At 47.4% G+C, this 27,839-nt stretch overlaps 1 protein-coding gene across 1 annotated transcript in view; it reads left to right on the forward strand.

The window, feature by feature from the left end:
* The window catches only part of RIOX1 (ribosomal oxygenase 1), a 268,462-nt gene that overhangs the window by 110,509 nt on the left and 130,114 nt on the right, over positions 1-27,839 (forward strand). The window lies entirely within an intron of this gene.

Here is a 27,839-nt window from a genome sequence, read left to right on the forward strand (position 1 = left end):
CCGTTCAAACGATGCCCCCTTTGTAACTCTAAATACCCGCACATCGATGTACACCCGGTGTGCAACAAGTGCTTATCACCAGACCACAACGAGGACAACTGTCTAGCTTGTGCTCGATTCCGGTCGAAGAAGGCGCTTAGGCTCCGACGTGCAGCAAGACAAGCAATGACGAAGCCAGCGCCCGACCCGGTGAATATCTTCGATGAAGACGACGATGAGGTCGTCGAGACTGAGGATCCGGGACAGACGTCGGATCCAGGTTCGGAGCTCGACTCCAACTACTATGAAGACGACGAAGAACGCGTTGATGAAGAAGAAAACGTCGAAGAGGTAAGGGACGACGTGTCCCTCATCGGAGCCGTCGATGACGACTCGAGTGATGAACCAGGCCCAACAGTGTGTACTGGGCCCCAAAAGGACACTCAAAAAATTTCAAAGGCTCAGGTCGAGGCATCGCCAAAAGGCCTTAGCCAAGATCTTACCAAACATTCTATAGCCCCGCGTCTCGGCCCGGCTAAGAATACATCACACGAGCCATCGGTCGCCCTACAGAAAGCGAAACTGAAAGCTATCGAGGAAAAAACGAAACCGAAACTGCTGAAGACAGTCCTCGGATCGAAGAGTGCGACCACATCTGATTCGACGTCGAGGAAAAGTGTCGACGACCCTGCGGGGTCGACCACAAAGGGTGACGAGCCAAAGATTGGTGCGCTAAAGGCCATAGCTAAAGCCAAGTACGTCGAACCGACGAGGTCGGCGTCGACGGACAGAGACACAAACAAAGGACTCGAGTCTCGGAAGGCCCTCGAACCGAGGCACCGAGTCGAAAAACAGCTCGTCAAAGCCCTCGAGCCAAAAACAAAAGGCGCCTCGAAGGAGCAAGTCGATTCGAATAAAAAGAGCGCGCCTCCAACGCAACAAGCACAGAAGTCGACGCAAGGCCAAAAGCACGACGACCGGGCGAAGTCCGTCGGTCCGATATTGACGCCGGCCCCAAAGCCGCCGATAAAATTCGGACTGCCCCCGACAGCACGGCCTAAGGCAATCGATCCAACAACAAGGATCGAACCACCCAAAACTGTGTCACTTGGAAAAAGGAGTCATCCTCTAGAAGAGGACGTTATGTACCAGGAGCTCCATATAGACGCCAACACAGGCAAACTTACTGTTTATCACAGAAAGATCAGGTCAGAAAATCCGCTGGAATCATATAAAATCCCACTAAAGAAGAAAAGGGATTCTTCAACATCGCCTGTCCATTTTGAACCTGTAAGGTACCATGGCCAGGACACTTCTGCAGGCTCACCCACACGCTCACCCACAGGCTCTAATGAGGATATGGGGTATGACTATGATGAACAATATAGTTACCCTGCAGGAGATGATCAAGATGACCAGACTCAAGCCTGGACAGACACTATCAACCAGGGGGAGTCACAAACTATCCCTGATACTCCTTCTTATCCTGTAAAAACTTCGCCAACAGAGGATACAGCGGCGTTTAACGCATTAATAGAGAGGGCAGCACATAATCATGATGTGGACATGCATGCTTACCCAATTGAGGAGGATTTCTTGTTTGACACTTTCTCCACTTCTTTAAGGAAACCACAAGAGCAAGGGTTGTTAACCCCAGAATTGAAAGAAAATACAGACCGGCGCCTGTGGACCCTACATACAGTCGGGGACAGTTGCCGTTGGACTCTTTGGTGGTATCCAATGCTCGTAAACGTGCCAACTCCCAAACTACTGGTGATGCTCCTCCTCCAGACAAAGAGTATAAAGTATTAGAAGCTTCTGGAAAAAGGGTGGCTGCTCAAGCAGCTAACATCTGGAGAATTTCCAACACACAGGCCCTATTAGCCAGATACGATAGGGCACATTATGACACATTAGAGCAACTGCTACAACATTTGCCTGATGTCTACAAGGAAGGAGCAGAAACACTAATACAAGAAGGGAAACTGATATCCAACGCATCCATTAAATGTGCGCTAGATGTAGCAGACACTGCAGCCAGGGCCATCAACACAAGTGTCATGCTCAGAAGGCATGCTTGGTTGCGCATCTCAGGGTTCAAACAAGAGATTCAAACCACATTTTTAAATCAGCCTGTAAACCCTGATTTTTTTATTTGGTCCTGATGTGGACACAATCTTAGAAAAGATTAAAAAAGACACGGAGACAGCCAAATCTATGGGGGCCTTGCAGTCCCAACAATTCAGAGGAGGTTCCTTTCGTCGCTCCAGTAACAGAGGGGCTACTAGAGGCCAGGCGTCCCAGCAAACTCAATACAATAAAGGGAACACTCAAACCACCTATAATAAAACAAGCAGAGGTTGATGCCGTGGCAACAGCAGTAAAGGCAGAGGAAGAGAGAATAACAACACCAGATCCTCCGCCAATACTAAACAGTGACGCCTTGTCGCTGCCCCCGGACCATGTAACACCGGTCGGGGGCAGATTACAACAGTTCGTACCAGTCTGGGAAGGCATTACCACAGACAGGTGAGTGAGACAACTTATTCAGTACGGTTATTGTCTAGAGCTAACCTCAACTCCACCCAACATACCCGGAAAACACCGTCCTATGTCCGCAGAGCACAGACTTATTGCAGCAAGAAGTTATCAGCATGCTGCAAAAAGGGGCCATGGAACTCGTCCCTATGCAGGAACAGGGTACAGGGGTGTACTCTCTGTACTTCTTAATCCCCAAAAAGGACGGGTCTCTCAGGCCAATACTAGACCTCAGGCCCCTAAACCAATACATCTTGTCAGAACACTTTCACATGCTCACTTTACAGCAAGTCCTACCATTAGTCAGTCAGGGAGATTTCCTCGCAACACTAGACCTAAAGGATACGTATTTCCACATACCATTTGCAAACGCCGAGTGTGCTCACCGGCTGTTTGTCGGACCTTTGGGCGTTCGCACATCACTCCCTGGTATCGCTCTAGGGACTCGCTCTACCAGGAGTCCCTGCTCTCCCAGCAGACCTGACGCGTGCTGTCCTGCTGCCCCGCCCACAAGCCGCTTCACGGCGTTTAAATCGACGCCTCCTTCCGCTGTGCGGGAGCACGCCGGGAGAAGCCCGGGACAAGGGCGGGGCCATCTGTGGCCATCAGGGGCCATAAGAGGCCGGGACGGGCCACCCCTCTTGGTCGCAGGGACAAGGTTCCCTCTGTTGTATTGACCATGGCTTCAGGTACGCGATCGACCAAATCACGTAAAGTTAAAGGGGATTCAGTGACAGGAACTATGGAACAATATATCACTCGGGCGTTATCTATTGTGGAAAAGGAGATCGCCATTACAGATCACAGACTATCTAGAAACTCATTAGGCTTGCCAGAAAAACGTTCCTCTATGGGCAGCCTGGCTCTGGCCCCTTCTCCTGCCCACTCATCAATTCCTGTGCTCGTAGAAGAAGTACCACTTGATGATGAGATTGATGAGCGGGTCTCGAGGATCAGGGCTAGTCTTGATAGATTGTCGCCCACTGCTGCTGTTAATGATAAAACTCCACCACCTATTCCTGCCCCCCTGTTTTTTTGTAGCATAGCGCCCTCTACCCCTAGCAATATTAATGGGGTTGGTGTAGACTCCGTGGCAAATATAGGGACTGCGGTCAGGGTTGGTACTAATCTTGATACTAATCCTGACACTACTTTCCAGGACGTGGCAGTTTTTGGGAGATCCCCCTTTACAAATCCGTACAAAAGGAAACGTCCTCCTAGTCCACGAAAGGGCAATACTTCCAAACCCTGTTGTAAATTCAGAAGGAAAGCTGTAGCCAAGGGGGGCTTTTGTAACACTGCTAATAAACTAGGGAAAGATCTTTTTAAATCTCAGGTGGCAAGGGGGAAGAGTTTTTGTGCCCAGGATTTCACCTTTGGTTCCTCACAGAACACAGTGCCTCAGACCCCTCTGGGTGATCCCTCACCTTTGAACAGTATTGAGTGTTTACTCAAATCCCTGGTTTCACCTATTATGGATAAGATAGAGGGGCTCTCTAGACGGGTAGATTCCATAGAGCAAAATATGTTAGATGGCTTCTTTTCCATAAAATCACTGATTAAGCTCCACTCGAAACTCAGTGTAGAAGATAGGGCAGGAATGGAAGGAAGTGGCGCCATCCACAAGCCAGCAACCTCCACCCAGGTGCCCGTTGTAATCTTGGGCCGTCAAGATCATTCCCCTGGCTCCTTGCCTTCAATCTCTCCAGGCACTGGGAATCATGTGATTACAGCAGCTATAATCCACTCGCACCCTCAGACTGCGAGCCCTCTTGTCCGATCTCCCGGGAAGGCTGTATCTGGCAATAATCTCTCAACCCCCCCCCCCTCCGATTGTATCTAATAACCAGTCTGTGTTACCCAGTCCTCTAGCAGTTCCCCTAGTAGTAGCTCCCTCTGTAGTTGCGCCTACGGCGATTCCTGCAGTCAGGCCCCTAGCCCAGACACAAGTACGGAAAAACAAGCAGGTTCCCCCAGCAAGCCTCCCTCCGGGGTGTCAGCCATTTGTTGTTGTCTTAACAGGGGTCCCAGTTCTCAAAACAGGGGAAAATGAGTCTTTTGAGAATCTAAAAAATAAAACTTCCTTCTGGCTCAGGCAAAATAGACCCCTCTCAGACTATATTGATGGGAGGATCATTAATGTCAGACGGGTGGGGTGGGTTGGAAATAGGCACAAAAATCTCAAGGATGACTGTGTATTGGTGAATTTTAGGGACCCCAGAGCTGCAGGGCTGATTAACAGGCAAGCTAACCATTATGATTCCAATGGCATACAGACAAGGGACTTGGGATATTTGTATCGTCCCTCGACAACTATGTGGCCAAATCAGCTACCTATAGAAGGGGGAAGAGGGGTGTGGCACCCACGACACGCAACTCTAGGCACTGACAGAATGGCAGGGAACCACCCTCAAACCTTTAGTCCATATGGGTCAGGATATTGACTTACCAATCCAGTCTCTTTGGATTCCTTCCCCCATTCTCCTGTTCTAGCATACAATTGTTGCGATCCTGTGGGACCAGCAACTGCTGCAGGGGCCAATGTGGGAGCCCCTAATAGCCCCTTGAGTCTTGGCTTGGATGAACAAAGTAATGAAGTACCCTTGAGCAGAGGCATAGGTATCCATGATCCACAAACCCCTGTCTTGAAAATAGTAAGCTGGAATATTGCGGGACTGAGCCGCAACCTTGACCTTCCCGACTGGATCTCTTTCATGGAAGCCTTTTCTATCTGTGCATTCCAAGAAACGTGGTCATTAACCCCTCAGTATAGAGTAGGCTCTACCTCTCACTTTATACCTGCAAGTATCTCTGAATCAGGCAGAGACCGGCCATCGGGCGGGCTACTGATCTGGGTAGATATTGCGCTGGGTCTCCAAATCAAGGTCCATTGTCCGAAATCCCCCGATCTGCAGAGGCTTTCACTTAAGAGTTTAGGGAGTGGCATTAGCTTAGAGCTCTTTAATATCTATACCAGAGGGGTCTCAGGTAGTGCCATTTCCCCTACATTGCTTGTCCTAGAGTCAGAGCTAAGGGATTGCCCTGCCAACTCTCCCATTCTTTTAATGGGGGACTTCAACTGCACCTATGAGCCTCTGTCACGTGAGGATATCTTAGACCTCAGTGAGGAAGACTCTAGGAAAGGTATTCCCTCTCTTAACCTATCCCCCGTAAAAAGGTGGACACCAAGAGTAGTACAACTAAACGCCCTGGCACTTGAATTTGGGTTGAGAGCCAGCAATGGGAGAACAACCTCAGATCCCAATGGGGCTCACACTTTCAATAGGGTGGGATCCACCTCAAGAATTGACTACATACTTCTCAGTCTAAATTTATGGGCCCATCTTGTTGACATGAAAGTTGCTGCAACAACTGACAGCGACCATAATCCCCTGTGCCTGTCCCTTACCCCCGTATGGAAATCTAGGGGATGCCCTGCGAGAGTGTTTACTTCTTCAGCTGTGAGGGAAACCAATGAGGTAATCCCTGCTAATTCCCTGAGGCGCCTAAAGTGGGATAGTGTAGCGCTTGATCCCCTCAAGATTACTAACATTGGGGAGATTATGTCAAATGCCATCTTAGAGCTTGGACATGGCACACTAAACCCAGGGGATATCTCAACCCTATTCTGCAAAACCACTAGTCTAATAGGGGATTTGTTTACTGTAACTGGGAAAGTGAGACAGGCGAATGGGCAATCCCGTACAGCAAACAAAGAGGGCTGGTTTACACCGGCCTGTCGGGCGGCCAAAAAGCTGTTATTATTGCGGTCAAACTGGGGGAAGGGGTTACTATAACCTCAAAGCGGAAACTATATAAAGCAGCGTTAATTAAGGCGCGTAGGGATTGGGAGGATGCTTTCTGGGCCAAGTTAAAAATAGCTAGCGGGGAAAAGAATGCCAGAGGCTTTTGGCCCCTCATAAGGGAGAAATCGAGACCCACTGATTCCCTTATTACCTGTAACATTCCTGAAGAAGCCTGGTTTAGCCACTTCTCCAAGTTGTATAATGCCGAGGAAGGGCTTGAACCAGACACTGCAGGTAATGACTCCTCCCCTGACACAACCCAATGTGGCGAGACCCCTTTCACGCCCAGGGAAGTAGAAAGGGCTGTGACCAGTTTAGTCCCCTTTAAAGCCGCAGGTCCTGATGGCATACCGGGAGACTTGCTCCGGAAGAATCCTGTCGAATGGGGAATCCTAATCCTGCTTAATGCCTCTGCTGAAGGTGCCCCCTTACCTGACTCCTGGATGGGCACCGAGGTTGTCCCGATTTATAAAAAAGGTAGTCGAAGACCCTGCGAACTACCGGCCTATTAGTCTCATCGATTGCTCTCAAAGAGTGGCTGGAAAAGTCGTATTGGGCCGACTCCTGGACTGGATTGACGACAATAATATCCTGTCTGTCTTCCAAGCCGGGTTTAGGGCAGGCACAGGAACAATCGAACAGTCACTGCGCCTATTGATGTTGTATTGGAAGGTGGTAGTGCTAGGGAAGGGAAGCTTGTACCTAGCCTTCATTGACCTGCGCACTGCGTTCGATTTAGTTCCACGCCAGCAACTCTGGAGGGTATTACAAGAGCTGGGTATGCCTCACTACCTTCTGTCCCTTATAGTCAGGCTCCATACGTTCAATTTTGCACAGGTGCGTTGGGGGACACAGGGCCAGAGGACCGGGCGTATTGAGGTTGGCAGAGGAGTCCGCCAGGGTTGCGTACTTGCTCCCACTCTTTTCTCCCTCTATGTAAACGGGGTAGTTGACCATCTGCTGTCAGCTCCTGCTGACGCTCCCCGTTTAGCTGGGCAGCTTGTACCCACCCTTCTATTCGCGGACGCCACTCTGCTGATCTCAAAGTCACCCGTTGGTCTTCAGCGCTTGTTGTCTTATTCTTATTCTTATTATTCTTATTAAAATATTTCTAGAGCGCACTGTCACCGATTGGTTGCTTGTCCAGCTTTGAGCTTTTCTGTAACTTGAGGGGACTCAAAATAAACACTGATAAGACCAAATATCTCATCTCATCTTAAATCCCCCCAAAAAACTGGGTACACCACCATTGCTGGATAACGTCCCTCTGGAACGTACTAGGGAGGTTGACTATTTGGGGATTCGTCTGGTCGACTCCATGAAGTGGGATAGCCATTTAAACAAAATGCTCCTTAATCATAAGAGAATCGCTGGAACATTGCTGAAAGAGCAGAGGGCATCCTCAATGAAGCCTATAGGTACGGTCCTTGAGATTTATGCTGCAAGAGGGGTTAGCTCGGCGCTTTATGGTGCTGAACTTTGGGGAGCATTGAACATGAGTCAGCTCACCCTGTCAGAAAACAACTTCTTCAGAAATCTCATGAGCCTCCAAGCATCTGCCCCTACTATTCCGCTCCAATTGGACTTGGGTTGTCGTTCCATTGAGGACCAGGCAAGGCTTCGCCCCCTTCTTTTGTGGGCCCGCATCTGGAGGGTGAAGGCTCTCACCGGTTATGCAGAGGGCCTACGGGAAATTCTGGACTCACCGAGTTGGGCCAAAGTCAGGTGGCTCAGAGACATTAAAGCTCTCCTTTTGAACCTAGGATTGGGCGAGTCATGGGAACAGAGGTCCGCCCCACCCAAGTCAACACTTAAGAAAATGTACTGGTCCTGGATTACTGAGAAAAGGAACAGCAAAACAAACTTGTGTAGAGCTACCAGGTCCTTCTTGTTAATCAAGGATGTCCCACTACGCGAGATTTATCTGGACATTATTCTAATTCCCTGGGACAGAGCGTTATTTTTCAAATTTAGAACTGGTTCTTTGCCAACCAGGGAATTGACCTCCCGCTGGAAGCCGCCATACCAAACTGTTTTGTCTTGCCCTTTTTGCCCCACCAGGCCAGAATCCATTGGACATATGTTCTTCGAATGCCCCGCCTATAAATTGCCTCGTCGTAAATGGATCAAGCCAGTATGCTCGATACTGGGGGCTAGGCGGTGTGCTGATGCACTAAGGATTCTCCAGACTGATACCTGTGTTTTAAATGTTAGTGCTGTAGCCAAGTTACTAGGGTGGACTTGGCGCATACGGTCAAAGTGGCTTAAGCAAATTGTTTAATTGGGTCTCGTTGCAGAGACTGTCTTAGTTAACTTATTACCCAACCGTTAGGTAGCGTTTCTTTCAGATAAACATGCTCACGGGGGGGGTTTCTTAACTTCTTAACTTTTTAGCTTCTTATTATTCTAAACTGCAAGCTGTTTTAGATAAATGTCATTGCTTTTTTTACTCTGTCTGCTTTTAAAGATATAACTATATCGAAATAAAGCTCCTTTGACTTGACTTGACTTGTATTTCCACATACCAATACATCCAGCACACAGGAAGTATCTCAGGTTTACCATCCAAAATCAGCACTACCAGTTCAAGGTACTGCCTTTCGGGGTGACAACAGCCCCCAGGGTGTTTACCAAGTGCTTAGCGACAGTGGCTGCGCACCTACGGAGAAACCATATTCACGTCTACCCCTATCTGGACAACTGGCTCATCCAAGCAAAGTCAGCCCAGCAATGTGCCAGCCATGTGTCCCGCACTATTCACCTCCTACACAGCCTAGGATTCTCATTAAACTACCCAAAGTCTCATCTTCAGCCCGCCCATGTACAACAGTACCTGGGAGCAACAATAGACACTTTGGCGGCAAAGGCGCAGCCAAACTCAGCAAGAATCAACAGCATTCTGTTACTCATTCAAAAATTCACACCCCAACACTCGCTCCCAGCAAGAGTGTTTATGCAGTTGATAGGCATGATGGCCTCCTGCGTCTTCATAGTCCCTCACGCAAGACTACACATGCGTCCGCTTCAGGAGTGCTTAGCACGGCAGTGGAACCAGGCTCAGGGACAATTGAAAGACCTAGTGTTGGTAACCGGTCGCGCATACAGCTCTCTGCATTGGTGGAACCCACAAAACCTTTGCAGGGGACGACCGTTCCAGGAACCTGTACCACAAATAGTGCTAACGACGGACGCATCTCTCCTAGGATGGGGAGCGCATGTCCTCCATTACACAGTGCAAGGACTATGGACGACACAGAAAAGGATGCACATCAACCTGCTGGAACTGATGGCAATCTTTATGGCAATGAAAGCGTTCAAGGTACATTTGTGCAACAAGGTTGTGTTAATCCGGACGGACAACATGACTGCCATGTACTACATACAGAAGCAGGGGGGGACACACTCTCCACAGTTGTCCCATCTAGCGCAAAGCATGTGGAAGTGGGCCATTCAGAGAAACATCTTCCTCATGGCGGAACACCTCCCAGGCAAGGACAACCAGATGGCGGACCTGCTCAGCAGACACAGCCACCAGATGCACGAGTGGGAGACACATCCCTCAGTGTTGCAACCGTACTTCCAGCGGTGGGGTCACACAGAAATAGACCTGTTCGCCACAAGGGAAAACGCAAAATGCCAAAGCTTCGCCGCCAGGTTTCCTCATCCACAGTCTCAGGGCAATGCGATATGGATGAACTGGTCAGGCAAGTTTGCGTACGCTTTTCCCCCAGCCCCGCTCATACCACTAGTGGCACGCAAACTGCGATAACACTCAATGACACTGATCCTAGTTACTCCAACATGGGCGCGGCAACCATGGTACACCACGTTCCTAGAACTTTCCGTGGTTCCTCATCAAAGGCTGCGATTAACACCCAGTCTTTTAACGCAGAGCCATGGCGACATTCAGCACCCAGATCCGCAACAGTTGAACCTTGCGATCTGGCTCCTGAGGTCATATAGTTTGGTTACCTAAACTTGCCTCCCATCTGTATGAATATTATCAAGGAGGCAAGGAGGCCTACAACCAGAGCATGCTATGCGGCAAAGTGGAAATGATTTGTCATCTATTGTAACAATAATGACATAAATCCGCTAGATGCATCTACTCAAAACATCATATGTTACCTCTTACATTTACACAGATGCAATCTGGCTTACAGTTCCATACGGGTACATTTAGCTGCGGTGGCAGCTTATCTTCAGAACAGGCAGCACCTTTCACTCTTCAGAGTGCCTGCTATTAAAGCTTTCCTGGAGGGAATCAAACGAATCATTCCTCCAAGACACCCACCTTCCCCTGTCTGGAACCTCAACGTGGTTTTAACCAGACTAATGGGACCACCTTTTGAACCTCTACATTCCTGTGAGATACAATTCCTAACGTGGAAGGTGGCTTTTCTAGTGGCTATTACATCACTCAGAAGAGTTAGTGAGCTGCAAGCCCTAACTATTCAGGAGCCATTCATACAAATTCACGCTAATAGGGTAGGGCTGCGAACTAACCCTAAATTTATGCCAAAGGTGGTGTCCCAGTTTCACATCAATCAAGCTATAGAACTGCCAGTATTCTTCCCTAATCCAGATTCCGTGGCAGAAAGAGCTCTACATACCCTAGATATTGAAAGAGCTCTCCTGTACTACATAGACAGAACAAAACTTTTCAGAAAAACTAAGCAACTGTTTGTTGCCTTTTCACCACAGCACAAAGGCAACACCATTTCCAAATCAGGTATAGCCAGATGGATTGTTAAGTGCATACAAATCTGTTATCAAAAAGCTAAACGCACATTAACAGTTCCCCCAAGAGCGCATTCAACACACAAGTTAGGGGCATCCATGGCTTTCCTAGGAAACATTCCTCTAGAAGACATATGTAAGGCAGCCACATGGACTACCATACATACATTTACCAAACACTACTGCGTAGATGTACACTCCAAACAGCAAGCAGCTGTAGGGCAGGCTGTACTCAAAACTCTTTTTCAGGCTGCTGCAGCTGGCACGGGCAACCGCCGCTAGGAGGAAACTGCTATACATTCTATGCATAAGATGTGAATTCAGCAGCCCACATGCCTCGAACGGAATATGCTACTTACCAGTATGCATCTGTTCTTGGCATGTAGGGCTGCTGATATTCACATCGCCCTCCCTCCTCCCCGGTGCCTGTCGCAGCTGTAGCACTCAGAATTAATCTCTAGCATGGACATCACTTACTGTATCATACTCCATCCTTGCCACAATGGCGAAAAACAATCTTAGGATGGAAAGGATGCCCATGCGCACTGTAGTCCAGGGGAGGAGCCACCTATCTCGTGATACTTCGAAGACTCTTCCAGGACAACAATGTGCAATCATCCGGACCCAACACTAGACGGCGATCTATGCATAAGATGTGAATATCAGCAGCCCTACATGCCAAGAACAGATGCATACTGGTAAGTAGCATATTCCTTTCCAACAAGCGGCCTAGCTACCTTGTCTGTCTTACACGCATGTTGTTCCCCTACGCGCCAGGACAGTCTTGACTAACAGTGCGCGATACAAATCTAAATATAACATAACTCTGCACTCACTACTCTGCACTCACTACTCTGCACTCACTACTCTGCACTCACTACTCTGCACTCACTACTCTGCACTCACTACTCTGCACTCACTACTCTGCACTCACTACTCTGCACTCACTACTCTGCACTCACTACTCTGCACGCGCACTCGCACTCTGCACTCGCACTCTGCACTCGCACTCTGCACTCGCACTCTGCACACTCACTCTGCACACTCACTCTGCACTCACTCTGCACTCACTGCTCTACTCACTACTCTGCACTCATTACTCTGCACGCTGCACTCACAGTCTGCACTCAGTCTGCACTCAGTCTGCACTCAGTCTGCACTCAGTCTGCACTCAGTCTGCACTCACTACTCTGCACTCACTTCTCTGCACTCACTACTCTGCACTCACTACTCTGCACACTCACTGCTCTACTCACTACTCTGCACTCACTACTCTGCACTCACTACTCTGCACTCACTACTCTGCACACTCACTCTGCACACTCACTACTCTGCACTCACTACTCTGCACTCACTACTCTGCATTCACTACTCTGCACTCACTACTCTGCACTCACTACTCTGCACTCACTACTCTGCACTCACTACTCTGCACTCACTACTCTGCACTCACTACTCTGCACTCACTACTCTGCACTCACTACTCTGCACTCACTACTCTGCACTCACTACTCTGCACACTCACTCTGCACACTCACTACTCTGCACACTCACTCTGCACACTCTGCACACTCACTCTGCACACTCACTCTGCACACTCTGCACACTCACTCTGCACACTCACTCTGCACACTCACTCTGCACACTCACTCTGCACACTCACTCTGCACACTCACTCTGCACACTCACTCCTCTGCACACTCACTCTGCACACTCACTCCTCTGCACACTCACTCCTCTGCACACTCACTCCTCTGCACACTCACTACTCTGCACTCACTACTCTGCACTCACTACTCTGCACTCGTACTCACACTCTGCACTCACACTCTGCACTCACGCTCTGCAAAAATTCACAACAGTGGAACATTCAATTCGACGAAAAGTCCGCTATACTGAGGATATGATATGCAGTGTGAAATGCAGTTTCATGCAGTGAGACAATGCACTGCCATAGCTATCACTAGTGCTCACGCTACCTCTACACAGTGCCCCTCAGCCTATCATCACGTCAACCAGTGTGAAGACTTGTGTGGGCAAAGCATTCCACTACGACATGAAACGCTCGAAATCAGCCATCGTGGGAAATTTCGCGCTTGGACCAGATTTACGCGGCGTTTCGCGATCGCGGCCCCTTTGTGGTTTGTCAAATCGAGGAAGTTTGGTGATCATTTTTGCGTTTCATTCTTTTTAGGTGGCTCGTTTCATGGTATACCGTTGACAGTTTTTTAGTTTTCATCCCTGTTTCGCGAAACCGCAGCCCTTTGGTGAAAGTGTTCCTCGAAACAGAATAGTAGTTCTCCTAAGCCTAGCAATGAGCAGATGCATGACTGGGTATACACACTTGTTTTTTTAAGTCCTACACTGGATAGAAGGTGCCGTTGGTTCTCGTATTTGGCATCACTGGCAGTGGCCGGAAGTAGGGCAAGCAGCAGTGGCCTCCTCAGAAATATCTTGGGCCCTGGCACTTATTATGGCACAAATTAAGCACTGCTAACAAGTGATTTTACTTTCTAGCAACCACGTCACTGCCTCATTATTTACTGCTCTGTTTTCACTTATGTTCATGGACACATCATTGTTTTGTGCTTCCGCGCCAGTGGCGCTTTCCGTTAATGTACTTGCACGCAAACCGCAACCTGTTGCATAACTTGCAGATTTCAACAAAAAACATATTGTGCCTGACCCGGCAGACTCCCGAGCAGCCTTCGAGGCACGCACCTCTGCCGAGCCGAGGCCCAGGAGGAGAGGCTGGAGTGCACGCCATGGCTAAAGCAATTGTTGCTGAGGTATCAGTCCGCAAGATTCTTTCAACTTCACTTGCCCTTCTTGTGCCCAGGAGCTTGCAAATTGGTAACAGCCAGATAGGACGCGGGATAGCATACCCACCACAAACAAAGAGAAGGTGAGCCAAAGATTCCTTGCTAGACTTGCAAACTGGGCATACATCAGCAGTAGACTTATTCCATCTAGCAGTGAATGCACTTACTGGCAGTGTGCCTACCCTAAATTGGAAATAAAGTTTTCGATCTAGCGGTTTCGTAATGTGGTCCCAGAATGGCTTCAGCTTCGGGATGACTTTATGTTCCAGGAACAGGCAGGTTTGGGAAGATGGCTCGCTCAGTATAAGTGTTATACTGAGACCATTCCCAGTATTTGTCCTTCAGGATCTCCTTTGTGGGGAACTTAGAATTTACAGGATCGATCCATAGTGAAGTCATACCAATGCTCGACAAAGTGTCTCTAACCGCCCTCACCATTTTATACAATGCGAGGTATCAGCCTTTATTATAATGTAGGAAACCTGACACATAGCATGCGAGCTCCGGTGTAGTCCAAAGTCTCCGCCAATAAAGGAGGGGTCGAAGTTTGGCTATGGCTGCAATGGGTTTTCTCCCAAGGTCATATAGTAACAGGCACATTGGAGTACTTTGTGGAAGCCTAGTGATTTTCCTCAGCAACCTATTTTCTGATGTTGTAAGGGTAGATAAATTCTCACATCCCCAAAGTTCGGAACCGTATAGGGCCGAGCTGATGACTTTTTTACCATAAGTTTCTAGGGCAAGGCTAATGGGCTTAGTGTATGAGGAGCTATGTTCCGTTTGTCACACCCTGACAGTTGCCTATGTTTAAGGGATGCTAGTTCAATCTGGTGGACCCATTTCATGGTTTCCTGGAAGTGAACCCCCAAGTAGGAGAACTCCTTGACCTGTTCTAGAGGCCTGTTGTACATTTGGATGTCCCCCTTATAGCCCCTGTGCGAGTTAAATGCCATCAATTTTGTCTTTGACACATTGACCTCCAAGCCCCGCAGTAAGCAGAACTCCTCAAAGGTTTTTAAGGCTTCTGGAGTCCGCTTGGGGTCTTGGATATAATCGTGTCATCGGCAAACATTAGTCTTGGCATTTTCTCGCCTGCTAGTACTGGGGCATCCGAAGGGGTAGAACTCATGTAGTCTACTATTCCATTAATTTATAATGAGAATAGCATAGGGGCCATCACGCAGCCTTGGAGTACGCCTCTCAATGGGAAACGATTCGGTAACTTCCCCTTGTCCACACCATCTAATTTTTGCACTATTATCTTCATGTAGTCTGATGATGAGAGCGCGCAAGCAAGGTTGTACACAGTTCCCCTGGGGTAAAACAGGTAATAAGGTCTCTCTCCTGGTTAGCTGACAGTCAGCTAGAGGGTGTGGAATGCCAGATAATCAGCAAGTTCCTTAGCGGAACTAAGGAAGCCTCACACAACTGATGAGCTGGATGACATGTCTCATTCAGCCTACTTGAGATGTTGTTTATATCATCGGCTTCCTGCTCCTGCGACGGGCCGGCGCTGCAATGCCCGACGGGTAACAACGAGTGTCACTCTTTTGCGGAGGTCTTTTGTTCCTTGCCGTGATAAGTAGAAACTTGTGAGGCTTAAAAAAGTGGGGTAGTGAGCAAAAAGTGGATAATTTAAAAAAAGTTGGATAGTCCACGGGGAAGTCTTTATTCAGGTGGCTAGCCACTTTATTAAAAAGTGAAAGGAGGGGTACTGAGGACCAACGTAACTATTGGTGTGGCCTCATATCGACCCTCCACTTGGTCAACATGTTTCATGCCCAGCAGGGCAATTCTTCAGGACCGAAAAAAGTGCTCATATAAACCTAATGTGCCCAAAAGGTGAGCTACAGGCTATTGTTGATACAACTTGACAGGTATAGGTCTAAGGCTGGCGAGGGCCACTGCATCACCGTCAGACCTAGGGATACAGTAAACATAACAATTGCTACATTGTCATCATTGATTACACTGTTGTCAGTCTAGGCTGTGACTTCACCCCAAAAGTCAATCAAGCACCCAAGTATACATGTTATGCTAGGTGTCTATAAAAGGGGCAAGTGGAGTGCAACGTGGTGAGGGGAGAGAGACCATTATTACATGTATCCGAACATCGCCCCGCGGGTAGTCAGGGCGTGTGTGAGTACTACTCGTAGTAAGGGTGGTCAGTTGTGTGTTTTAACAATACAGCCACTAGAAATAAGAAGCAATATTCATAACATTTTGAATTAGAACACCACTCAGCCACATGGAGGGGGACAGGCACACTGAGGGATGGTTGTGGTATCATGTGTGTAACATACCATTGGGAGCCAATTGGCAGTCTGCGCGGCTAGTTCCTGTGGGGACTGCGCTAGGGATATAGCCCTAGGGGAGAAAAAGGGGGGAGAAAGCATATCAGCTTAGGGTCAGCACAGGAGATTGTGGTCAGGAATGTAGACCCGGTAATGTATGGGGCCAGCGGTCGCCCCGCCTCGCCGGGCTATCAAGTGCCAAGGATGCCGTGTGGGGCGAGCGGTCTGAGTGAACCCGCTCACGGACAACAGAGGAGATACCAATAGTTAAAAGCTGGCAGGCGGTGTAGCTTAAGAGGCAGCTAAATATTAGCTGGAGAAATAGCCAAAACAGCCCGGCGCCCTACGTGAGCCCTGTCCTGGGTGCCGTCATCATGGAGCGGCGGCCAGCGGAAAATCAGAATTGCAGGCTTACCTTAGCGGCGGGAGATTCACGCCGATAACACCTACCCCCACACCGTCGGCATGTGTTACACGCGGAACTGCCGGTCAAGAGTGAGGAGCACAGCCGCCATTAAGAGCGGGGCGTGCGAGTGCTGGGGGGAGGGGCCATGATGACAGGGAAGCTAGGGCGCCAATCAGAGGCCACTACGGGGTACTCATGGGAAGTGTAGTTTGTTTACCTAGTCAAAGGAGGCGCTAGGATGGGCGTGTAGGGGGGAGGGAAGGGAGGGATGACGGCGTGCAAAGGGGGAGGGAGGGAGGGAGGGATGACGCCATATCGCTCAAATGGTGCAGCGCGACTGCGCTGGAGCAGGTCCGCCAGGTGAGAAGCCGAATGCTCACATGTAAACAGTAAGACTACTGTCATAGTTCGTTACCAGGCACCAAGTGAAAAAGTCAATTAGTGGGCGGAACCACCCGTGTCAGGTGCGCCTGTGCAGTAGGGACTGCTAGCTGACTCAGACGCAAATGACCCAAGTGTTCAAAGGTAAACAGTGTGTATACTGTCAAAGTTCGTTAGCAGACACCATGTACAATAGTCAATTAGTGAGCGGAACCACCCGGGTGAGGTCCGCCTGTACAGTAGGGACTGCTGACTGACTCAGACGGACAATGGCCCAGCTGATAGTGTGACGAGGCTGGGGAGGATAGAGTGCCCCCAAACTGGTGCCTCAAAACTGGGCGGGGAAGGGGATGGCTCTGGGATTGGATGATATAGCAGTGTGCATGAAACTAGTGAACCTATGGATTAGGTAAATAGTCTAATAGCCATGCTTGAGTTAGGAACAGGGCCAAGTGGCGCAGGGTTACCCCGGGCGGTGTAGCTCAGGGGTGGGGGGTACCACGGACCCCCTGGTACTTAGAAACACCACGGGTTAGAAAATGCCCCTACAGCCGTGGGACTGGTGCGACGCTTAGGTGTGTGAGTGTTCACGAGGGAGGATTACCAGTCTCTACAGCACTAGGTGAATTTGTGGTGATCAGGAACCGGAATCATCTTGTTAGTTGGTTCCACGGGATGGAATCGTTCAAACCACAAGTGTCCAATTGAAGACGGTGCACCCATCTCTGTTCCAGTCTATATAGTGCTTTTTGGTTGATGGAAGGATGACATTCCAAAACTGTCCATTGAAGGTTGTCTGCTCTGTGTCCCGCTTCTTTACAGTGTTCATAGAGCCTGGTGTGGGTCTTAGTACAACGAATGTTACTGTTATGCTCAATGATCCGGGTTTTCACAGTCCGCATAGTCATGCCTATATATTTCAGCCCACAGGGGCATATAAGCATGTATATGCAGCGGCTACTGTTGCAATTGGTGTGTTTGTTCATGTGCCAGGTGAACGTTGCTGTCAGCTTGATCTCTTTGCTTTGTATAGTTTGTGGACAGGCGATGCAGCTGCCACACCTGTAGTGCCCAACCACTGGTGGCAGGTCCCACAAGGGATTCTCATGGTGGGTGCTTGACTTCTTGGGTCGGGTGTGGGTCAGGGTGTCCTTAAGGTTAGCAGTTCTTTTAAAAGCAAAGCGTGGGCGGGGAATATCCAGCCCAGCGGAGTTCAGAGTGCCCCAGTGTGAGTTGATTGTTTTCTTGATAAAAGTGGAGTTCCTGGTATAGGTTGTTACACAGGTAATGACATCAGTTGTGGGCTTGGGGTTTGACTCCAGCAAAGCTTCTCTGTTGTTGTTGCGTGCCCTTTTAAAGGATAGATTCAGAAGTCTGGTTGGATAGCCCTTATCCTGGAGTTTATGTTGGAGGGTAGAGGATTCACGTGCAAAATCGGTCAGTGATGTACAGTTTCTTCGTATTCGGAGAAATTGTCCGAAGGGGAGATTATCCCTCAGGGCTCGAGTGTGGTGGCTCTGGTAAGGGAGGAGACTGTTCCTGTCGGTTTCTTTCCTATAGAGAGTCGTAGTAATCTCTGAAGGATCCAGCCTGATAGTGAGATCAAGGAAGGGGAGAGAAATGGCGGAGATTGTACCCGTAAATTTTAGGTACGGGTTCTGCAGGTTAATCCAGGAGCAAAAAGCCTCACAGCTCGTCCTGTCCCCTTTCCAAAGGATCAAGATGTCGTCGATATAGCGACGCCAGAGGGAGAGATGTTCGAGAAAGGGATTGGTTGTAGCAGGGTAGATGACCTGTTCCTCAAAAGAGGCCATGTAAAGGCAAGCCAGGCTCGGCGCAAAGGTAGAACCCATGGATGCACCACGGATCTGATGGTATAATTGCGATTCATACCTGAAGAAATTTTCCGTCAGGGCTATGCTCGCAAGGGCCATGATGAAAGAGATGGGGGTGCTGGATGTCCACTCCTCAGATCTCAAGGCATTCTCCACTGCTTCCAAGGTTGCTTGTTGGGGGATGTTAGTGTAGAGTGCCTCTACGTCCAGGGTCACTATTAGGTCGACGTTCTCCCTCCCATCCATATCTTCAATAAGACGTAGGACATCTCTGGTATCTTGGAGGAAGGAAGGGATTTTCTTCACCAATGGCTGAAGAAATACGTCGCAGAATTGAGACAGGGGTTCCAAAAGGGATCCTATGCCTGACACGATGGGCCTTCCTGGTACAGGTGTGACCCCCTTGTGTATTTTGGGGAGGGTATAGAAGTAGGGCGTGACTGGTTCGGAGGTAATAAGAAAATCTGCTTCCTTGTTTGACAGCCATTCATTGGTTTCACCCTCTATCACGAGACTCATGATCGTGGTTGACAAGCGTTTGGTAGGATCTATAGTGAGGGGTCTGTAGTGGGAGCTGTTAGAAAGATGACGTCTACATTCCAGGTCATATGCTTCATAGTCTTGGATGACTGTAGCGCCCCCCTTGTCTGCTTGTTTAATAACAATCGTGTTATTATTCCCCAGGGCCTGGCAAGCCTGCTTCTCCAAGCTGGTTAAATTGTTGAATTGTTTGCATGGTGGTTTGTTATTGAGGGTGTTGAGGACTGCTCTCTCAAAGGTCAGAATTTCAGGGGGAACCATCCCATCTGTGGGTGTAAAGGTGGAAGGTTTCCGTAGACCTGAATCAGAATTATCCGGTTCTGGTTTGTCTAGGAAGAAAGCTTTCAAGCGTATCTTCCTGAACAGTTGTTTGAGCTCAATCATTTCTTGAAATGTATCAGGGATTGGTGTGGGGACAAAACCCAGTCTTTTTTCTAGGACTTGAGTCTCAATAGGGGTCAGAACCTTCTTCGATAGATTTACCGTCAAACTCTTCTCCCCCTGGTGGTGCTCCTGGTTTCCACCGATGTCTGTGGTGTTGGTTGGTCCTGCCACTGTACTCCTTTCTGTCCACCTCGCTTTCGCCCTCTTCCTCTGCCCCAGCCTCTGCCTTGAAAAGGTGGCGGATTTGAGGGGAAGAATTGTGGCGGACCCTGTTGATAGAAGGGGTATTGCCATGGGGGTGCCATATGCGGAGGGCCATGAAAGACCGGTCCTTGATGGTAACCTGATTGCCAATTAGGATGTTGTGGAGCCCGGTTGTTCCTGGAGTTGTACCCTCCACTGGAGTCACTACTAGTGGAGCCTCGCCGGCTGTTATCCGTATTTTCATCGGAGGAGTAGGATGTCTTCTTATTCTTGAAGCCATCCTTGAGGTAAGGGTAGACTTTCTCCTTCTCGAACTTGGCAATGTCTTTCTGTAATTTGGCAGTTTTTTGATTAAGGAGATATTCATGGTGATCAGCCATTTCTTGGTTGATCTCCGCTAGTTTGTTGGTAAAATTGGCCTTGGTGTTCTTATTGACCGTGCTTCTCATTGTGGCCTCTATGGCTGAGATTTTCTCTTGTAGGGCCTCTGCTAATCGTTTGGATGTTTGTACAATGAGGAAGAGCAGGTCTTTAGTGCATTTCCAGGAGACTTGTACCCACTCGACCTTGAACTGTTTATCTTCGAGAAAGAGTCTTGGTATAATATTCACGATGAGGCCCAATGGGGCAATTTTATTTCTCAGGTACTCGGTCATCATTATACCATGCATGGTGATCCTAATGAGTTCTTTCTTTAGGGCGGTGAGTATAGTCCAGTCATCATTTGTAGCACTCGAGGTAGCGTCTGATGATGAGAGGCAGTAGTTCGGATGGCATCCCTAGCTCTTGTAAGGTGGACCATAGCTTAGTGCAGTGGACAAGGTCGAATGCCGACTTAAGGTCTACAAAGGCGGCGTATAGGCTACTGCTGTCCAGTGTCACTATCTTCCAATAGATCAAAACAACCCTGAACGCTTGATCGTACTAGTGAAAGCTCGAAACCCAGCTTGCAGTGGGGACAGAACCATAAACTCCTAATTGCATTCTTGTACTCTATTAAGCATCAGCCTCCCCGTTATCTTTTGTAGACAGTCAATTAGGCTTATTGGCCCATAGTTACCTGGGCAAGATTTGTCCCCTTTCTTAAAAACAGGAATAATTTCTGGTCAACCATCCAATTATGATAGAATGGATTTCTTGTTTTGGATATCCCAGCCAAGTCACTGAGCTGAGTAGAATCCTTTGTCTCTAAGAAATGTCTTCTTCTCCCTCTCTTTCTTATTGACTTTAAGCCCTTTGGGTGTTGTGTGCATCCAGGTAACCCACCTGAGGGCTGCCTCCTTCAGTGTGTATGTTGCTGTCCTCATCAGGTATGAGCAAAAAGAGCAATTGATAAGCGGAATGCTGAAAAATGTCAAGCATTCACCCCAGTAGAGATCTGACCCTAAATTCATCGTTTTTTGTGCCCACCGTACCATTCTACTTTACACCCAGCCATATGCAAATCCGTCTTGACCTTGCTCCCCATGGGAACAGTCCAGCCCGAACTGCCAAGCCAGGTCCTCCTTTTACTGAAAACCAGCATCCTGGGACTGGTTTTGGGGTATTACCGCACATCAGCCAGGCTAGCTTGAATCCAGTGGTATGGTGAGCACGGGACCCAAGTTCTGGACATGCCCGTTCCACTTGGGCTGACTAATGCAAAAAGAACAATTGATGGACGGAATGCTGAACAATGTCAAGCATTCACCCCATTACAGTGATCTGGGCCTAAAGCTATTGATTTTTTTGCCCATTCCACTCCAGTTTAAACCCAGCCATATGCAAATCAATCTTGACCCTGCTCCCCATGGGAACAGTCTAGCCCGAACTGCCAAGCCAGGTCCTCCCTGGATGGGAAACATGCATCCTGGGACCGGTTGTTCTGGTCTGGTTCTGGGGATGAATATTTGATTTGTTCTGCATTCCTTCCATCATTTGTCTTGTGCCTGCTCATCAGGTATGAGGCTTACTTTTATGCAGATGACAGTTTTTTACATGATTAGATGGCCTCTCCTCCAGTATTCCAACTACTTTTAATTCCTGCCTTATATCAGTGGCACAATACATGCCACCTAATAATATATTGTTAAAATCAGTAAAACTGAAGTCTTGGTGTCTGGTGGCAAACTCCCATTCTGGACTTGTAGGTGTTGGCAGGGCAAGTGTGGCACTCCTTTGACACCGGAGTGCTCACAATTTGGGAGAGACTTTTTATTATTTGGGATTCTTTTACAGACCAGCAGACTACACCTCACATCTCAGTCAGAGGCAGGCCTAGGTCGCTTGACTATGATTTGGGACACACAGCAGGGCGCTTCTAGTGATATGGTGCTTTCTAACAGATTTGCCCTATTATCTTCTATTGACTGGTTGGGGATAATCATTAGATCGCGCAGGGGATGCTTCTCCAGCCCAGAGTTCTTCAGATGCTTTGGTTGTTTGATCTAAGGACTCTGAGGAGTGTAAAGCAATCAGTTGGAATATCAGTGGACTTTCTGGCAAGTTTTCTGACCCCAAGTGGAAGTGTTTTATCAAAGTCTGTGATGTGATCTGACTTCAGGAGTCTTGGGCCACCCATGACTGTTTCTTCTTGGATGGTTATAAGACTTTTTTTTATATCTGCCACCCCTTAATTGGGGCGGAGGGGAGTGTTGGTTATTTTTTGTATCCTTCGCTATCACATGTAGTTTCATTATTCATCCAACAGAAGTGCCCACCCTGCCAACTCTTGTATTTTCTACAGGCTCTAATAAGTTGCTTTTGTTGAATTTTTATAACCCTATCTCCTCCCCTCCGGGCATTAGTAATATTGATGTTTTGGCTCCTATTTAAGGAACTTGAAAGGTTTGAACTTGTCCACCACGAATGTAAAGGTGTCTGGTGATTTTAATGTCCATCTATGTGGGGACCCGAGGGTTGGAGGTGTAGAATCCCTAGGATGTTCCCTTATGACTAGAACGCACTTGGAACACACCTATCAGGGTACTTGTCTTAATGCCATATTGAATGAGTTTGATCTGGTTTCATCCATGGGAAAGCTGTCCCCTATGAGGAAGGACATTAACCCCACCTTTATAGGGCTAGGCATTCGTCAACTTTATTTTTGTTAACCATTTCTTTCTCCCTATATTTCTGATGTTATGATACCTTTGAGCCCTTTTAGTGGACATAACCCGGTTGATGTAACTTTGTTATTGGTCCAAGTTGGCTCAAATCCCTATGGTGGGTATAAAAGGAGTCACCAAGGCCACTGACTGGGGCAGGATGATTACGTGGTCACAGATAATTCCAGACTCGCTTTATAATTCTCTTTAAACCCAATGTAAGCAGGATTTTAAATTTTATATCTCCCAACTGAGTAGTCCAGTGTGAATTCTGGAGGTTTTTTCTGAGATTTTGGATACTATTTTAACCCTCATGAAAGCACCCGCATAATGGCAACAGGTTTTGTTGCCGGGTGGTTTGATTCAGGATGCTCTCGGGCATTGAAAAATGTCAAGTGTGCACTGTGTGTTAAACCCAGGGATTCTTCCTTAGTAAAGAATAGCCGTAGATTGTATAAACAAGAACTGACCAGACGCAAGACCATCTTAAAGTAGGAGCCCTGGTCAGATCGGAACAAGGCTAGTACTTTGCAAAGTAGTTCTACATTTTGGAATATCATCAGGAGCCCCTTTTTTGCAACTAAGGCTGCTTCCTCAATGAAGGCTCACAGCTCTGAAGAGAGTTGGATGGCCCACTTGAAGAAATCTACAACCCCCCATCACCCACATGGGGTGGGGGTGTGGGTGTGGTAGGAGAGAAAGCTGCTCTCATATTTTCTGTTAAGGAGGTTAGGAAGGGTATTCTGGGACTGTGTATGAATTAAGCCCCTGGCCCAGATTGGATACCACCCGACCTCTTTGTGCAAGACGTGGAGGTTTGGACTAGAATCTTGACCGGTCTTATCAATGTGGCAGTGATTGTTGGTCCCGCACTCCTCTTGGGCAACGTCCATCATTGTCCCTGTTTTTAAGTAGGGGGATAGGGACAGCACCCACTGTTACAGGCCCATCTTGTTGATTTATTCTGTGGTCAAGGTGGTGGGGCGTATTGTCTTGGAAAGGCTTTCTAACTGGACACTATTTAATCCTGTCCTGTGGTCAACAGTACATCTGTGTCTGAACGTATACCTAGTCCTTAGTAAATACACCATTGCTGTCCTGGTTCAATTTATTTCGCATTTATGGAACTTTCATCTGCGTTTGATCGCATCCTTTAGTTATAAGCTCTGGCAGATCATGCAATCTATGGGGGTGGATCGGGACATTGTTTTATTTTTGAGAGATCTTCATAAAAATACTGTGGCTGAGGTACGTTATTTTATAGATTTAAAGGTTACACAAAGTTTAAAAATCCAAAGAGGGTGCGCCCCCTTTCTTTTTAACCTATATATTAACAAACTAGGGCAAGTTTTAGTGGATCTTAAGGTCGATTGCCCACAGGTGGAGAAGCATTGTCTACCAGTCTTATTATACACAGACAATGTGGTTCTGATGGCAAGAACTGCTAGGTGTCCTCAGTCCTTGTTAAATTCCTTTGTCCACTTCATGGAGGAGTTAGATCTTTCAGAGAATGCTAAAAAAAAATCATACACAATGGTTTTTGGCCCGCTTTCTACTAATTCGTCTACATTTAAAGTTGGGTTGTCTCCTGTGCCACAGACTAGTGTGTTCTCTTATCTGGGCATGTTGTTCGATTCTGCCTCTGGTTGGCGCCCTTCCGGTTGGAAGAGGGTTTTTTTTAGGGCAAATGCTGCTGTTTTCAACTTTGCAGCACGGCCGGGCAGCAGACCCACTGGGGCTCTTGTACAGATTTATAGGGCTAAGTGTATCTCTAAAGCAGTATATGGGAGCGAGATCTGAGGATACATTCACCTGGATGAGCTGCAAATGGTTGGATGCCTTTTTTACCCCTTCGACGCTCATGACGAGCTGAGCTCGTCATGAGTTACGCTTCTCGTACAATAATGACGAGCTCAGCTCGTCATGTAAAGCGGGTTTTTAAAAACCGTCGCGCACTGCGGGAAAACCGCTAGCGCGCATGCGGTTAAGACACTATTTATCTGACTTCTGGTGGATATTTGGTCCCGACCTGGAATACACTTGAGCAAGGATATTATAAAAGATTGCCTGTCTCTTTACTACTTCCTTCATATCCCTTGGTTTAAATATATTCAAAACTCCTTATTGAGTCCAGGAATGGTGGAACTATTTAGTAATCCAGACGGGATCTGTAAAAAGGACTATAACCTGGTGAAAGACCCTGTCCTTAAATGGAGATAATCGGTTAGGGAGGAGGGCTTTTTTTTTGAAGCCCAGTGTTCGATATATCATGTTGAAAACTGTGCCCTGCACTGAGCCCTGCTTTTTGTTTATTAAAAGCCGGTATGACCGGTTTTTATGACCTATTGCCTTTTTTGTTAGCCTACCTTCGCTGTGAGAATTGGGGTTAAAAGCTTTTGTCCTGCAGCTGCAACAATAGGTCTCCGCAGGACACTTTACATTTTACTATGTTTTGTAGTTTTTACTCTGTTCCCAAGAATTTATATTTTCTCCCGGTATTGAAAAGGGCAAATTTTACTCCAGTTCGACCTGCCCTTATTTATGTGCAGATGTTTACAGGAGACATCATACTTAATGTTCCTAGTTTTTTTTAAAGTTGTTGGACATTTGAGGAAAAGCTGTAATTACATGTTTTGTATGGGATTGTTTGTAATGATTGTGGCCTCTATAAGCATTTTTGTATCTAGTATGTCTTTAGCTGGATTTTGTTGGATGTGCTATTTTATAGCTGTACTGCTTATATGTTTTTTTATTCTTAAAACCGAATAAAGCTTATATTGATAGACTTTTTATGCATCCCAGTCTTTTGCTCCCCTTCAAAAATATTCCTTCTACATAGTTTCTTCTACTTGGGACTCTTTAACCCACTTCGGCGCTGATGACAAAGCCAGCTCGTCATCAGCGTTACCTGCGCTGCGCGGATGACGAGCTGGCTTTGTCACAAACAAGCCATTTCTTTTTCAGCGCACAGCAGGAAAACGCGGTAGGGGTTAAGGAAAATGATTCACAGCTCAACACTTATAGTGGTTTACCTTCGGGCCTAGCTGAATATCTGCTACGTCGCTTTAAAGTCACCTAGAATGTACAGCACACCTTTTTAGAAACATATACTAATCTAACAATATCTCTTTTCACCTGTTTAAACTCAACTGACCTCCAATCAGAAAACATTTTATTTCAAGTCTCTCTTTATTGTACATTGTGTCCTGCAGAGAACAGATACTATGTTCCTTTGCAAGAGATTTTCTATTTATCCAGGAAAGTTTAGCTACTAGCAAATTTTCTAGTATCTCTGTTCTAGTGTTGTCTGTCTTGGTGGTCACTTCTATTCTTATGATGCAGAAGTTCCCTTGAAAAACACTGCTGTTCATATTCATCTCCTGCCTAACTCTGTGCCAATTCTACAAGGCTAGGAAAACATACCTATTCACAATGTAACTTATCAGAAGCACTTAGTGTCAAGCACCATAACATCTGTGGGTAGCAACCATGACCTATCCAATGGTTTGAATGAATCATTTTTAAGGGTGTCTGAATCATAGTGATAGGGTTTGAGATCCCCTTATAAAAAAAAAACTTCGAAACCTCCTGTGAACTTTGTCCATGGGGCACCATCAGTAGACCAGTATCAACCTTCCTAGCCTATCCGAAAAGGGTGCATTGCCACAGGGCCTGACTTCACCATAGCTCCTGGTATGTTCTCTGCTCAACTTCATAGTCCGTCGATGTCGAGGCCGCTTTAGAGGGAGCTGTTCTGAAAGAGCCAGGTTTTCTCTGCTTTCTGAAAAGGGAGTTCCTTTTGGACAGATCACAGAGAAAGAGGGATGCTGTTCCAAAATCTAACTGCATTATAGACAAAGGAGCGCCCTTCATATTTGACTTTTGAATCCGAGAAACTGTGGCCGAATGTGCATTAGAAGAGCGTAGAGTTCTGCTGGAAAGGTATGGCAATCCATGGAGCTAGATATCATGATTTCTTCATCAAGGATTGCCCTATGGATGATACACAATGGTTTAAATGTAATTCTCTCAGCCACCAGGAGCTAATGGAGGGTGCTCAAGGCTAGAAGGGGATTGGTGTCTCGGGAGGTTGTAGAGAATCCAAGCAGCAGAATTCTGTACCACATGCAGCTTCCTTATTGTAGCTTTTGGTGCTCCAAGATAGAGAGTTGCCGTAGTCCAGGCAGGAAAAGATGAGAACGTGGACCACCAGCCTCTTTGAAATGGAGGGAAGAAGAGGGAGAATATTTCGTAACATTCTAAGCATACCATAGCAGACAGCTGCTAGTTTTACTGCTTGAGCATCAAAGTTCAAAGTGTTGTCCAGCCACATTTCCAGACTCTTTATGGCTGTTTTTGGAGCAGGAAGATGACCCAAATAGCTTGGCCAACCAAACCTTATAGAGGAGTTAGGATTATTGCCAAGGATCATAAGCTCTGTTTTTCCTCCATTTAGCTTAAGGCAGGAGTTACTCATCCAATAAGCAGCATTCTCAAGGCAAGGAGCTAGCGACAAGGAGTGGAAGTTTTAAATCTGAGTGAGGGAGAAGACAAATTGAGTATCGTCTGCATAGGAAATCATTGAAATCCCGAAGGGCTGGATGATTTCAGTCTGTGGTCTCATATATACGTTAGAAAGGGTAGGGCCCTATCAGCAAGGAGAGACTGTAGCCAGTAAAGAGCGATACCCGAAATTCCCAAACTCTGATTTCTTTCAGTTATAATATCATGGTTTACTGTGTCAAAGCAAGAGCTGATATCCAGGAGAATAATGGCAGCGGATCCTCCCCAGTCTGTTACTGTTTGAGTACTTCATAATTACTT

This window comes from Lissotriton helveticus, chromosome 6 (genome assembly GCF_964261635.1).
Source record: "Lissotriton helveticus chromosome 6, aLisHel1.1, whole genome shotgun sequence".
NCBI lineage: Eukaryota > Metazoa > Chordata > Amphibia > Caudata > Salamandridae > Lissotriton > Lissotriton helveticus.